Source organism: Drosophila virilis, chromosome 4 (assembly GCF_030788295.1).
Source record: "Drosophila virilis strain 15010-1051.87 chromosome 4, Dvir_AGI_RSII-ME, whole genome shotgun sequence".
NCBI classification, from domain to species: Eukaryota; Metazoa; Arthropoda; class Insecta; order Diptera; family Drosophilidae; genus Drosophila; species Drosophila virilis.
In genome coordinates, this window is record NC_091546.1 from 15558816 (window position 1) to 15572920 (window position 14105).

A 14105-nucleotide genomic window follows, 5' to 3' on the forward strand; every position below is an offset into this window, starting at 1 on the left:
TATCCAAACTCCAGAAATAGCTCTTGGGTTCGCCTTAGCCAAAACTCAAAACTCACTCGCTTGGCAATAATTCAGCGTTGTTCAGTTGCCGCTCGGCTATTGTTGTTGTCGTAAGTTGTTGTTGGTTGTTTTGGGGATTGTTTGACCAAAATGCGATGCATTTGCCGCTGTCCATTGCAGTTGGCCGCTTGTTAAGTAATTTTGTTAATAGCCCCGGCCGCGGCTGGGCTTCAATAAATCTTTGTGGCTGCCACAATTCGTTGCACATTTCATGCTCTCTTTGCTGCCGTTGCTGCCGCAGCCGACAACTATGGGCTATTAAAATGGAAACTAGTTCACGACGCCATCTCTCAAGAAGCTCAATGAAGTTTGTTGTATTTTTATTCGTTTGTTTTTGTTTTCCGACAAGCAGGCATTTTTCTTTTGTTTCTTTTTCTTGTTTTTCTCTCTTGCTGCTGCCACCACCCACACTCACTCACACACACACACACACACACGGAGGCAGCGCAAATTGTTGCACGCACCTGAGAAGCCAACGCCTGACAGCCTACGCTGCTTCTTCGAATATCTGTGTGGACTTTCACCAATTTGTGGCCGCTTCGATTGCAACAATGGCAATAAGAAAATACAACGAAAAAAATAAATAACATTATTACTATCACAATTATTATTTGTATTATTTCTCTAACAATTGTTCAAATCAAAGCGACAACACGTGTATTTAATTGTTTTCTTGGCAAGATGCCGTCTTCTGACACATATATTTAAAAAAAAAGACTTTATTAAGATTTTTATAGCTTGCCTTACGATTCTCTTAATATCTTTTTCCCAATAAAATTCACAATCTAGTCATATCCTGAAGTGTATTGGATTCTTCGTCAACTACGCATTTCTATATCCCTATAGAAAGTAAGGAGACATATCGGACCCATAAAGTATATAAATTCTAGATCAGCCGAGTTTATATAGCTATGTTCGTTTGCCTGTGCCTATGCGACTTCTCTTACAGCCGTTACATATAGTCGGAGCAGATCAAACCACTATATACCTGTCATAGAAACCGGTCACTGTGTTCACATATCTGCGAAAAAGACATGTCTACAAGGGTATTAAACATACTTTTTCATTTTAAATAAAATTCTGCACAAATTTTAAATCCATTGAGATTGTAAACTAGTTAAAACACACGCTTGATCTAGCACTTAAGCCAATTTTGGTAACAATATTTGATATTTTCCAAATATTTTTTACCTTTTAATTGACAATTGAGGTGCAAAAATATATTTAAGTCCATTTACCCCTTTGGTACCCTTTTTCGTACAGTTTCGATGCCAAATTTCAAATTTTTTTTCAAATAAGTTAGTTAAAGTAAATGTTGTGTTTTGGTTAGAATGTTAAATGCTCTACCTGCTAGTATATATGAATATATCCCTTCTCACACTTACTTTAAGGGGTATAACAACTTTGGTTGCATGCCACCAAGTGTTACCCATTCATCTTGCTCAACAATTCCCCCCACCCCCTCTGTTTTAAGCTCAACTAATTTTCAGTTTGAAGAGAATTTTTGCTCATTGAGTTGATTACAGCGATTATGGCTGCACCGCTTACCCGCTGCTACCTGACCCTCCCCCCACCCTATCACTGCTTCCTACCCTCACTCCCTTTGGCCCAATGTTTCGCTAAGCACTGCTCGCGCCGTGTTGTAATTTACACCTGTTGCGCTTTTGGCCAATGGCGCTGGCGGAAAGTCAACCCATGAAAAATGCACAAAAGTTTACACAAAATTAAGCAACTCGCATAACAACAACAAGAGCAACACACACACGTGTGTGTGTGTGTGTGTGTCTGTGTGTGCATGTGTGTGTGGACTTTGTTAAATGGAATTTAATTATAAAATAATTATGCGCTCATTTGTTGCTTTTGTTTTAATTGTTTGACTCTTGCTTAATTTGCCTCATTAGAAACATTTTTTTGTTGTTGCTGTTTTGCTTTGTTTTAACGCCAGGTATTTGGGTCAGGCACTTTTGCTGTTCGCTGGCTTTCTGCAGTCGGTCCAATCCATCAGTTTGTCAGTTCGTCATGCAGTCAATTAGACACATCAGTCAACCAGTTGCTCCTGCTTTAATGCCCTGTAAGCCTTATTGTGGCAGAAAGTAACACAGCTCATAGAACAAATACGGCTTTAACCTTCCTCTAAAATATTTTCCACACACGCCTTTTAATACATTATAAGAAAAGAACGAAGTCTGCAAAATGTATTTGCCCGAAATATTTTTTTTAAAATCCCTCAAGTTTACTTTGTTCAAACAACAAACAATAAAATTGCCTGTATGTAGACATAAACACTCGCTGTTGCTTTGCAGCTCATTACAGGGTATCTTTACGCCGGGCACTTTCAACTTATATTACCTACACATTTTTGCGCTACACTCCCGAGCTTGCAACGAAATTTTTGATACTCATTTAAATTGGCTCTAATCAGTTTCACATTTCGTTCTTATTTCAAAGTATGTCAGTTTTTCCATTTGTATTTTTCTGGTATTTTTGCTTCATTTGAAATGAAAATTAGAATTTAGCGCTGCAAGGTGACCGAGTGCCAGGAAATAAATTGCAAAACTTCAATTGAAATGGTTAATTGTGCAAAATTACACATACGCAATGTTGCACAATTGCACAAAATGTAAACGTAACGAGCCATTTTTATGTATTTATTCATTTGTCAGCTACGAATTAAGCGGCATTTAATTGACAATCGTGATTTTTTAATGTTGCGCTCGATTTGTGGACCTGCATCTGGTTATTGGCCATTGGCAGGCACATGAAGTGCACATAACATACAAGACTTGTGATAATTGCAACTTGTTCTGTTTGTTGCACGCAGAATCCAAGCTGCGTTCACACGTTCATGTTTAATGGTTAAAGATATGTTTATTTAAAATTTATCAAAATCAGCTGTATCTAAACATACTCAATTATATGGAATTACTTAAATTCCATAAGGTTGTTGTTGTCCATTTTATCAGCCAGGTGTGAATAAAGCATATTTTAATTTTTTTATGCAGCAAAAAGTTATTTGACATGCTTTTATATTTGTATATCGGAAATTATGATTTGTGCATTTTATGAAATAAAATTTCCATTAATTGCATTTGTTTTTGATACTTACAATTTTTTTGCTTGATTGTCAGTTTTAATTTGCGTTAAATTAACGCACCGTTTTGTACAACATTTACATAGCGAAGCCAACGAAATATTTTCACCAACATTAATTAACTAATTGGCAGAAAAAATAAAATGAAATTATTCGCAATTGGCAATTGAATTCATGTGTTGCAAGCTAATTGCCTACTGTGCCACAGTGAAGCACCGAAAAAGAGAAAACAAAAAGTGGAAATAAAGCCAATACGCAGATTGATGTTAATAATCAATGCACATACATATCTGGCGAATACATACATATATATATATCGATATGTGAGCACTGGCCCGGGCAGTCAACGAGTGTGTCGTCCAGTGCTTGGAGCGTAACTCAATTACGCGGCCGAGCGAAACGTGAGGGGCATGCCACACGAGTCGGGGCCGAAGAGCAACAGCGGAGCATTTAGGCGCAACTGAGGCAGGAGGCGACCCCGAGGAACCAGTGGAACCCCACAAAAATCTAATTCGTGTTATGTAATAAAAGATTCACTGATTCCCCAGCTAGCTGAAATATTCAGCAGACGGCAGTCAGGATAACAGTCGTCCGGTGCATCCTTTGCTCGTTACGCGCCACTCGCACAATGAAAATGGGAATGAAATATGAGTTGGGCACAAAGCGGTTGGCTCTGCGAATTGTCAGCGAAAAATGTTGGGGCCTACGACAAATGAAATGGTGCGCAAGCAGAGAAGAAGCAAACGAAAAGAAATGAAAATGTGATAAGAATAGCATGAATATATATATATTATTACCATAACAACTGGCGATATTTTAATAATATAATTGCTGCCAGGCATATCTTGCGCTTGCATCAAATATATAATCTACTTATTCGAACGTCATTAGTTGTTCCAAGAAATAAATCTATTTCAATAACAGGCTGGCGTCGTAAATATTCAACAATAAGTCGTATTTAATGACATTTATGGGGAAATGGTATACACACATATACTTTTTCATCGAAAACGTTTACGAATGAGGTACAAAGCATAAGAACGAAAAACAATGCATAATGAAGCATCCATACTGTCTCTCCCTCTCTCTCTCTCTCTCTCCCGTAAGACCGAATAGATAAGTGATTCTTTCTTTTGGAGTTTATGTCAACAGCATATTCGTCATAATCTGTTATCATTCACTATAGCCTGTCAATAAAAAGCAAACAGACAATCGAAACGTTTAAGAACGAATCACAAAGCAGAATTACACATGCATACTATCTCACTCTCTATGCTCACATGAGAGTTCCAAGGATATCTCTATGTCAACAGCTTTAAGCTTATAATCTGTCAGCATTCATTTTAATCTGTCAATAAAAACGTTTGCAATTTCAATAAAACAATTCAAAAAGAGAGCTTTACTTGGGTCCAAATAAACTTATAAAATATTTGATAATATTCTCATGAAGGTAACATAATTTCTGTTTCACACAAACACATACAATTAGCAATTTAAGAGAATTAAAATGGTATAATGTGTTGAGATTAGAAAGGTTCTTAACCCCATAAATTCATTTGGCCAATTTCTGGAGTCCCGTTGGCTTTCAACAAGCGTTGATTAGATTTTCAGAATATTATTTACCAGAAAGCGGGCGAAAGAGAAATTCTCTTGCATTTCTAATGCGCCTAATTGAAATTGCAATTAGCCGAAGGCGGCAAATGTTAGGCGCCCCGTTCTTCAATTAACACACATTTTAATTATTAATTGCAGCACTTAATTTATAGGCTCCGCAGCAAGTGAAAAAGCCAAGACAGCCACCCCACTCCCCCCACCTAGAGACCGCGCCCGTCCTTTAACCCCTCAATATGTACTGAGTGTTGGCATGGAACAAATTGCAATTTGTTTTAAGTGTCCTGCTGGCATTTGCCAGGACCAAGTTTCCTATGGCTTTTGTGTCTGAATCTATACTGCCTGTCCTCCTCTTCTTTCATTTTTAGCCCCTCTGCCGTGAGTTACCTGAAATAGCGTAAAACTATCTGCTATGATTTCAGTTGGCCCGAAAAAGTTGGTAATTTGTCTTTTGGCTTTCGTTTTGAAAATATAAATTGAATTGCAAACTTTGGCATATGATTTCATTGCAATTCCTCTGCTTCTTCTTCTCCTGTTTTTTTTTTAATAAAATATATTTATTTTATTTTGTTGCCATTTGTTGGGGTTTTCCTTTCATTGGACTCGGTCGAAAATTAATTATATGCAACATGCATAACGGCCGCAATCGTAGCATTTTCTCAATTTGAAGTTTTCACTTTAGAATTCATTCGGTTTTATTTATAGGGCTGAAACGATGGGCGATTACCGCAGCGAAATGAATTAAAATAATGCAAATGAGCCACAAAATAAACTATGAAAACGTTTGCCCGGAAAAAACGGAGAAAACTCTGTGAGCCAAAGAATACCAACGAGAACAAAAGAATAAAATGTTTCCGGCACTTTTTTCCCTTTATTCCCTTGTTGCATCTCGTTTTAACCCACGATGATGACCAACGGGCTGGCCAGAAGCTGCAAGCTGTTGATATTGCGCGAATGGGGCTGGGAATAGCCAGGGGCTATTGCAAGACGCCAGAAAGGCCAGGGCGGGGGTTAGAGCAGCAGGGGCCAAGGCAATAGCAGCAGCTGTTTGGAGAGCGTGACTTTTGAGTGCTAAAGAATTGCCAACAATGAGAAGAGTGACACCAAACTAAAAGAGCGAGGGCGAATTTAATGAGATGAATGAGCTGCGGAAACCCCCATCCTCCACCCTCCACCCTGCATCCTTCAACGCCAACCCTCCGCCTGTCACTGCATAAATCAGTAGACAATCGAGCTGTTGGCAACTTACTTAGCTCCACCTAAGATGAAAGATAAACGATCTGCTTTTCAGCATTCTTTTCAGCACATAAAAATGTCAAATAAGTTTGATCTGCTCTAAGAAAATAGTGATAAATATAATTAGAATAATTATAACAATAAAAATAGTAATAATAATGATAATATTAATAATTATAATCATAATAACAAGAATAATAATATAAACGATAGAGTTATATATCCTTGGCACAACGATGATTCTATACCCTGGACGTTGCTCTTTTTCAGATATGTGAGCATGGTCTAGCTTCCTAATGCTGGGTTTGATGAAAATATCTTGAAATATGAAATTTATTGTCAGACAAAAACTATTTTTCGACTGATTGTTTCTTTGGTTCCAAACCTACAACTTTGAAACATAGTTACCACGAACCGAAGCTTAGAGTGAATTAGTTTAATAGAGAACAGCCCAACTTTTGCATAGCTCAAAGACTTATCTTAATACGAATGTTTGAACAATTCATAATAAATTGAATAGCTTCGACCGACAGATATGTTGAACCCGCTTCATAGCCGAAGCTTGGACTGCACCGTAAACCAAACCCCATAAAATTCTTTCGTTGGTTTTGCAGTCATGATAATAATAATAATAAAATATTTTAACCCTCCTAAGTATAAGCCCCAAATGCAAACAGTTGACATCCAGCTGGTTTATAAACAAATTCCATAGAATGTTGCTGTCGCGTTTCCGTTCGCTGGTTGCATAAAAAATGTTGTATGCATCTGTGTGTGTATCTGTGTGTTTATGTATGTGTATATGCAGCTGCACAAAACACGTGCCAACTGTCTAATGTTGGCCATTTCCTGCTGGCCGAAACCCCAGTAACCAAACTCGATGCGAGTAACCAGAAACAGGCAACACGAAGCATTCTAAAATGCATAAAGGGCACCAACTTGTGCGTCACCAGCAGCAGAAGCAGCAGCAGCAGCAGCAGGGGGCAGGCAGAGTGGAGGGGCACGACAAAGTATGAGAATGATAGGAAGAGTGCTGTGGAATGGTTCTTTGTGTGTGTGTGTGTGTGTGTGTGTGTGTGTGTGCCGCTATGGCCCATGGCTGTGGTGTTTTTCTTGTAAAGCGTGTAGAGGAAATGGGGCAAAAATATCAACAGCAGTCCAGAGCATGAGATGGCCGAAATTATGACTGCAAGTTACCCTAGAACAAATGTAAGCAATAATCTTTTACATATGAATACATTTTCTAAAATTTGAGTATTTAGGAGCGAACTTATTATTTAATGTATCTCCCAAAGACAAAAAAAATCGTTATATAATATATATATATGGTATTATCAATAAATATGTCAAACTCAGTTTTATATAAATCTGTACTACGCATGAATATTTGATAATAGTTTTTGACAAAGCGTGAAATATGTATATATATACTTATATATATATATATACTATAACTGTCTTATTATAGCCCGGTGTTATAGGCCGATTCTTGGCATAACAAATAAAAAGGATTAAAAAATAAATGGTTATGCAAAAATTAGTGAAAATTAGTAGTATTAATAAAATATTAATATACTTAGTTTTATTATTAAAATACAGAATTAAGCGACATTCGTAGAGATATAAAAGAGATATTAAATAATTCGAGACATGTGAAACCTATGTTAACATGGACACAAATACATAGCTCAACAGCCGTTCATCGCATTTTTTGTTAATTGAAATAAAGTTATTCAATTTGTATACAATAAAATGTACATATATTTATTAAAAAATTGTATTAAGTTCCAGTTAGTCTTGTGTCTGTATATCTGTTAAATCTAGCAAAACAAATAAGTTTCAACCCAAACTACGTTTCGCTCGCTGAACACACTTCAACTAATATTTGTGTTAGAGGGTATACAAATATGTTAATAACGCGGCATAGCCAGCGCCCGAGTCAGCGTGATAAACGTGATAAACGCTCTGCGAGATGAATGACCTCTGCCCCGTCTCTCCGCTGCTCTCACAATCTCTCACTCTCACTATCTCTAGCGGCTTCGTTTTTGGGTTATGAAAGCCTTGCGTAGGGTATTGTATTTTTCTCACGGAACGTGTAGCGTTCAGAAGGAGACGTATCTCCATCAGCTATATATATAAATATATAGACTATACACACTGCTGATCAGACTTGGAATTGAGAATACTTTCCATGTACGAGCTTAGCTTATTCTCGAACATGAGCGAAATCCTGTCATAAGAAACTATCTCATATGTATATATATCTGTCGAAAAATGAAGAATTCATGCTCCCAAGATATTTTACTGCAAGTCCCTATCAAGGAATTACGTTCCATATATCGTTTGGTACAAGACAAGAGTATTTCCTTTTCGGCTTGCTGTTCTTTTCTGTTGGGTGTACACGAAAATTAGCTGCAGTTGCAGCTACAGCTACGAAATGCACGACTAAAGTTGTTGCTTCTCTAATAGGCTCAACTTGGCTCTGCGACTGCAGCGGACACATCTGGAACCCAAAGTCTGTTTGGGCTGATAATGTTGCCGCTTTTCGGTATTTGTTGGTTGCATTTGCTGCTCGTGTTTGCCTTCTGCCTCATCTTCAGGCGGTTCTTCTGCCGCTTTTTGTTGCTGTTTGTCTGGCATTTTCTTTTGAGTTCATTGCCGCTGCTGTAACACGGCAAACAGAGCTCTCAGCTGGATTGGGTTGGGTCCGGGCTGGTCTGGTCTGGCACTTGCACTGCTTTTTCCAACATTCATTCGCTTTGCATCTCTGCAACTGCAACTGGCAACATCACCATCACCATCATCATCGCCATCATCAGCGTCATCATCATCGCCATCGTCATCATGCGCTTCAGTTGACTACCCTTCTGGCTTGGCGTGTTCATTAGTTTGTCTGTTTGAGTGAACGCTTAACACAGTCGGTGATCATAATTCAATTATGTGTTTCACAGTGGGAAACAATTTTTATTCTCCGTACTTCTTTTGGGCTCTCTTGTTTTTCGTTTCGTTTTTTTTTCAGGTAGTCGGTAATGATTGACCCGAGCGGAAGTGGCGGGTTTTACGAAAATTATTGCTTTAAAACACTTCAAAAAAAGCTACAAAATTGGCTGGGTTAGTTGCGAGCGCAGGAAATGCCCATTCAGATCTGTACTTAAGTATTGTAAGACAATCATTTAGGAAGTGAGCAACAGGAAAATTAATGAAAAATGTGGGAAACTGCATCAAGAAAGCGAGCACTCGCCAAGCATAATTGAATCAATTTTCTGAAACGTAGAATTTTTAAAGAAAACAATTGATTGGGGTTCCTTAAAATATGAAAGGTTCTTTTTGGTGCAGAAAATTGTTTCTTATTAAAGTTTTTACTTGATTTGTGTTTTAATTAAACCACTTTTTTAACTAGCTGAAAATGAATGTTTGTCGATGATATGTGAGAGGCTTAGTGTTAAGTTCTAGCATTTTTTTATTTATATTGCCAAGAATTGACCAGCATTTGGCTTTACATATCATGTAGGATATAATAATATAATATATAGAGGCCAATCAATCAATAAGAAAGTATAATTATTTTCAGATTTCAGATATATAGATCGTAATAATCAGTATTTAATTATTATCATCATTAAAATATTGGTGTTATTATTATTGTTATAAATGATTATTATAGTTGTTCAGTCTTATTCTTAAACTCTTCATCTTTACTATGCAAATTTATATTTCAAGCATCAGAAAAATGATCCACTGTGCGTTCTGCTTGCGGTTTCTAAGCTTCACACACACTCACTCACACACACACACAGGCACACTCACTCACAGATACACACACATACAGGTGCTCTGACAAGATTTGCACGCTTTCTTCTCGAGTTAGTCAGAGAGCCTTTCGTCTTTCAATGCATAATACTACAACGGTGGCACCTTAGCACATTTTTTCGAAATATTTTTCGAGTTCACGATCAACGCAAACAGTTGATGAAGCTGTTGCCGACGAAGAGAGAGAAACTTGAAAGCGAGAAGTGTGAAGAGTGAAGAGTGACTAGAGTGAAGGCAAAACGCTCGTAAACTTGGCCAAAACTCAATTGCCGCTAATGATGCCATAGATGATGCTGCGAGCAGCATGGCAGGGCAGGGCAGCGCGGGGGATAGGGATAGGGTTAGGGTATACGAGTTTCAGACGGAACACACACAATTTGACTTTCATTTCTTTAAACAGTTAGACACTTTTATTGTGTTTTACATGTTTGTGCTTTGCCTTTGACTGTCTGTTTACCGCTTCTTCTTCGTCTTCAGTGAATTTGGAGTTTTCTTCAATTTCTATTTTAACAAACGACAAGAACTTCTGCTATATGTGCCATGTGCGATATTTGGCTGCAATTCGACCCCAGCTCGACTCCGTCTCCGTCTCCGACTCCGTTTGTGTTGACCCTTTGTGCTCTTTGTTTTTACATTCTTTTCTCCCTCAAAGATGCTTTTTATATTTATTTTCCCCATTTTTTTTATCAACTTCACTTGTAAAACTTTTGCGACAAACTTTGGATTATAGAATAGTTTTTTTTTGTGCTTGTATTTATTTTTCGCCCCCCTTTGCCAGGGACAAAGACGCATATAAATTGGCTTTGATTAGCTAAGTCGTGACTGTAACAGTAAAAAATCAAGCTAAAGCTACTAAAAATAATCACAGTCTAGCAAATCAGCAAAGCGCTAAAGAATTTTTATGGTTTTTCTAGCAGCGCAAAATAAAATTGAATTTCCCATGAGAATGAGTTGAGAGAAGTTGCGTTGACAAAAGGAAATTTCGATTATGAAAATTAAAGTCAATTATTGGTAATAATTTACAGATTAAACTTGTTAAATCTAATTGCATAAGGAATATGATACAAAAATAATAAATAGAATTGAAAGAAGAGATATAATAGACACATTTAAATAAAGCTAAATTTCGATAAGAGAGAAGCAATTATTTTTCGATTAGAGAGAGAGCATATATTTTTTTCGCTATCCCAAGGAATTCTTCTCAAAAAACTCAACAGAATACAAATTTTAAATAAAATTCCAAAAATTTAAAAAATTAAATTAGGCGCTTGTCATTGATCCCGCAAAGCAAAAGGAGAATAAAGGAATGAAAAAAAAAAAAGCTGTGTTGAATACAATTTTTTTGTCGCTTTTGTTGGGCGGCAAAACCAAAACAATGTGCCACGTTTTTCCTTCACACACACACACACACACACACCAGCACACACACACACACAGGGAGAATGGAGGAAAACCACTTTGGATTTTCGGGCTATGGCAGCGATTTTGGTTAACGTTCATTGTTGTAGACGCAATCCCTCCGCCCGCTCCTCCGCAATTCGTGCGCCGGCAAATGAAAAACTCAGCTCGCATTCAGTTCGGGGGCTGCCCCCACAGACACTTGTGCATATTAATTGCTTATTGAGCTGGCCCGCGGGGCTTGGCTGTTGCCTGTGGCAGGCTACGGGAGTTGCGGGGAACGGCTGCTGCCCTGCTCTTGACAAAAGGCAAAGAAAAAACCTGTGAGCGGCGGCGCCTTTTATTATTCTTTTATCAGTTTTCAATCACTCAATCGCACAGGCGCTGCCAACCAGTGGGGCCAGAGGGCGGGGCACCACCCACCGCCGCCCACATTCGATTCATTCATTCATTTATTCAACTCATTCATGCACTGCTCACCTGTGTGGTTGTTCTTGTTGTTGTTGTTTTTGTCACTGCGTTGTCGAAACAAGCGTTTTCCTGCCTGCGGGTTCAAAAGGGTTTTGTTTGGGGCCTCAGTTTTTTGTGTTTTTATATTTCACAGGGTCGCTGCCTTTTCTTGCTGTTGCAGTTGTTGTTGTTGTTGCAATTGTTGTCGTTGTTGTTGTTGTTGTTGTTGTTATAGCAGCAGCCACTTGTGCGCTTTTATTGCCGCTTGGCCCTTTTCTGCTTGACAAAATGCGAGCGCTTGATTCCTTTTTAGTTGTTTTTTTTTTTTTTTTAATTTTTTACCAGCATTTTTTGTGTTTTGGCTTTTTAATTTTTTTTTTTCGTTGTTTTTCTGCCTTTTATTTGTCGCGCGCGCTTTGTTTTGAAAATTTTATGTGGTTTGCGTTTTTGGCTTTGTAATTTTCACGTGGATTTTCCTCGTTAGCATTTGTTGAAGGCCCTGCAGGTGTGCGACTCTGTTGTTGTTGTTGTTGTTGTTGCGTATGGCAACCTGTTTGCCAAAACAATTGAAAATATTTATTTAAAAAAACTACTAAAGTGGAGACAATAGCTGTGCTTTATGGGCTAATATGGTAATTTTGTGATATTAATTTAGATTATTTTTATAGCTTTGGGCGGCATTTTAAATATTTATATTAATATTAAATTAAAGCATTTATTTTTGAAATTTAAAATTGATATTTTTAAAATCTTCAACAATTACAAATTGCATTTAAAGTCCTAAATAAATTTGAAAGGTTGTTTTTTATGGGGTTGAACCCCCAAAACTAAAGAAAAGAAGAAGAGCTAAATTTTGTTTCCAATATAATATTTCTTATATAATTCTAATTTAAATATCAATTATCAAACAAAACTAGCTAAGACTGCGAAAAACTTTTAAACAAACTCATTGTCAAGTTTAAGGCAATTAAAATTATTTTTAAAATAAAAGCTTGTCCGATTTCAGACGTAATCAAAAACTTCATTAATCAAATGTTCCATACACATTCCTATCTTTGTTTATATAGTTCCCTTAGAATAATTTTGTATATTTTTATTCTTGGCTTAAACAACAATAAATTCTGTTCATAAGCAACAATCGAATTAATTAACGGTTTTTCGGTTTCGGTACAAGAAGTCGGTCAATTTATGTCTGAAGAGTCAAGTTTTGTTTGAAATTTAATTAAACACATTTCAAGAGCTCGGACTAGAGAACCGGAGAGACTGCAGACACCCGGTTGATAATAATGACGCAGAAGAAGAAGCAGCAGTAGATGATGATGAAGAAGAGGCAACAACAACAACTTGGTGTCTGGAGACGCCGAGTGGCTTTCTAAACACCAAGAGCAAGCGGCGGCTCCGCACGCTTCGTTGGGCAGCGGGAGGGTGCTGAGGAGCAGGCAGAGCCAGAAGAAGAAGACGAAGAACTAGAATCAGCAGCAGCAGCAGTAGCTGGGCAGCTCTTGAGAACAACAAAAAGCAAGAACAACACTCGCTAGGAGAGAGAGAGAGAGCGACACTAGATGAAAACTAGCAAACCGCTAACGGTAAACAACAACAAAAAGCTTCTATCGATAGCCAAAGTCGGCTGGCACTGCAGCTGCAAGGGGAGTGAGGGAAGGGAAAAATAGCAGCTAGAACCGAGCGACGTCACGCGGCGCGCGCTTAAAATTCTTGCATGCCAGCCAATTACCAAAGCCGTTTGCCATCGGGTATCGAACATTGGTATCGAGTTCAAATCAAAACGGTTAGAAGCAAGCCAAAAAAAAAAAAACCGAGGAGAAAAAATAACAAATGGGATAAAGGAAAAACTGGTTTTAAGCGTTTGAACAGGATTTGTGTTTTTGGATTTTATAACATGTATAAAAAATGTAAATAAAAACAAAACACATGCACAGCATAGATGACGCGCTTCACAGTAATACACACACACACACACGCATTGAAAAGTAACACGAGAGTTGAACACACCGTTAGAAACCGTTGCGAAGTTGCCGCTACGTTGCGACGCGCTCAAACCTTGGCAGGTGACTGAGACAAGCGCCAGCAGGCCTCAAGCCAAGAACTGAAATAACAAAACGGAAATACGAGCAGCGGCGCTGCAGCGACCACCAGCGACCAACAGCAACAGCAGCAGGCTGAGGCAGCAGCCTTAACAGTAGCAGCAGCAGAGCCGAAGTTTTTATGTTATGGTCGACACGAAGTTGATGCAGCGACGCTGGCAGCGCAGCTGACAGCAACAGCTGGGCAGCAGCGCGTCAAGCGCTCTGTTAAGCTCAACGTCACTGTTAACTAACATTGCGCCGCATTTGGCACGCAAAATATTTCCAAATAATATTTTTATGCATTTATTTTTGGACTTAAACGCCATAACAAAAGCGGTTTTTGCTAAAGCAAAATATTGATGCCAATT

The 14105-nt window shown here is 38.1% G+C and overlaps 1 protein-coding gene across 1 annotated transcript in view; it reads right to left on the reverse strand.

Annotated features, from left to right (window-relative positions):
* The window catches only part of haf (leucine-rich repeat and fibronectin type-III domain-containing protein hattifattener), a 73320-nt gene extending 61610 nt beyond the window's left edge, over window positions 1-11710 (reverse strand). The window contains exon 1 of the mRNA XM_070209328.1: window positions 11684-11710. The gene's annotated coding sequence lies outside the window, so the exon portion shown is untranslated. The remainder of the gene's footprint in view (window positions 1-11683) is intronic.
* Window positions 11711-14105: the final 2395 nt, after the last annotated feature.